A 2,384-nucleotide genomic window follows, 5' to 3' on the forward strand; every position below is an offset into this window, starting at 1 on the left:
GTTTGTCATATATATATATATAGGGTGGCCCATTGATAGTGACCGGGCCAAAGGTCAAACGGATGTCAACTGCGTTTCTTTTAAATAGGAACCCCCATTTTTAGTACATTTCGTGAAGTACACAAAGAAATATGAGTGTTTTAGTTGGACCACTTTTTTTGCTTTGTGATAGATGGCGCTGTAATAGTCAGAAACGTGTAAGTACGTGGTATCACGTAACATTGCGCCAGTGAGTACGGTATTTGCTTCATGATACATTTCCCATATTACAATGGACCGTTTACCACTTGCGGAATAGGTCGATATCGTGTGATGTATGGCTATTGTGATCAAAATGCCCAACGGGCGTGTGCTATGTATCCTGGACGACATCATCCACGCGTCCGGACCGTTCTCCCGATATTTACGTTATTTAAGGAAAGAGGAAGTTTTCAGCCACAAGTGAAACGTCAGCCACGATCTGCAACAAATGATGATGCCCAAGTAGGTGTTTTAGCTGCTGTCGCGGTTAATCCGCACATCAGTAGCAGAAAAATTGCGCGAGAATCGGGAATCTCAAAAACGTCGGTATTGAGAATGCTACATCAACATCGACTGCACCCGTACCATATTTCTATGCACCAGGAATTGCAAGGCGACGACTTTGAACGTCATGTACTGTTTCTGGGCACAAGAGAAAGTACGGGACGATGACAGATTTTTTGCACGCGTTCTACTTAGTGACGAAGCGTCATTCACCAACAGCGGTAACGTAAACCGGCATAATATGCACTATTGGGCAACGAAAAATCCACGATGGCTGCGACAAGTGGAACATGAGCTGCCTTGGCGGGTTAATGGATGGTGCGGCACCATGGGAGGAAGGATAATTGGCCCCCATTTTATTGATGGCAATCTAAATGGTGCAATGTATGCTGATTTCCTACGTAACGTTCTACCGATGTTACTACAAGATGTTTCACTGCATGACAGAATGTCGATGTACTTCCAACATGATGGATGTCCAGCACATAGCTCGCGTGTGGTTGAAGAGGTAGTGAATAGCATATTTCATGACAGGTGGATTGGTCGTCGAAGCACGCATGTTCACCCGATCTGACGTCCCCGGATTTCTTTCTGTTGAAGAATATTTGCTATCGTGATCCATCGACAACGCCTGACAACATGCGTCAGCGCTTTGTCAATGCATGTGCGGACATTACGGAAGGCGAACTACACGCTGTTGAAAGGAATGTCGTTACACGTATTGCTAAATGCATTGAGGTTGAAGGACATCATTTTGAGCATTTATTGCATTAATGTGGTATTTACAGGTAATCACGCTGTAAGAGCATGCGTTCTCATAAATGGTAAGTTCACAAAGGTACATGTATCACATTGGAACAACCGAAATAAAATGTTCAAACGTACCTACGTTCTGTATTTTAATTTAAAAAAGCCTACCTGTTACCAACTGTTCGTCTGAAATTGTGAGCCATATATTTGTCACTATTACAGCGTCATCTATCACAAAGTGAAAAAATTGGTCCAAGTAAAACATTTCATTACGTACTACAGGAATATGTAATAAAAAATGGGGGTTCCTATGTAAAAAGACGCAGTTAATATCCGTTTGGCCTATGGCAGCGCCATCTAGCAGGCCAACCATAGCGCCATTTGGTTTCGCCCTTCAAGCTAGACGATTTTTCGTTTCACGCTTATTTCGTGAGATATTTGGCCTGGTCACGATCAATGGACCAACCTATATATATATATATATATATATATATATATATATATATATATATATATAAGACAGACAAATACAGAGAATATGACGCATCATGAAAAAAAATTCAAATTTTTAGTATCAAATCCCAAATTTTGTATATGTTATATAACTGAAGAAACTGCAAAAAGGTGGGAATTTAAGGAGATGGGACCTGGATAAACTGAAAGAACCAGAGGTTGTACAGAGTTTCAGGGAGAGCGTAAGGTAACAATTGACAGGAATAGGGGATAGAAATACAGTAGAAGAAGAATGGGTAGCTGTGAGGGATGAAATCCTTGGATAACAGAAGAAATATTGAATTTAATTGATGAAAGGAGAAAACATAAAAATGCAGTAATTGAAGCAAGCAAAATGGAATACACACGTCTCAAAAATGAGATCGACTGGAAGTGCAAAATGGCTAAGCAGGGATGGCTACAAGATAAATGTAAGGATGTAGAGGCTTATCTCACTAGAGGTGAGATAGATAGTGCCTACAGGAAAATTAAAGAGACCTTCAGAGAAAAGAGAACCACTTGTATGAATATCAAGAGCTCAGATGGAAACCCAGTTCTAAGCAAAGAAGGGAAAGCAGAGAGGTGGAAGCAGTATTTAGGGGGTCTACACAGGGGCA

This window comes from Schistocerca serialis, chromosome 9 (genome assembly GCF_023864345.2).
Source record: "Schistocerca serialis cubense isolate TAMUIC-IGC-003099 chromosome 9, iqSchSeri2.2, whole genome shotgun sequence".
NCBI classification, from domain to species: Eukaryota; Metazoa; Arthropoda; class Insecta; order Orthoptera; family Acrididae; genus Schistocerca; species Schistocerca serialis.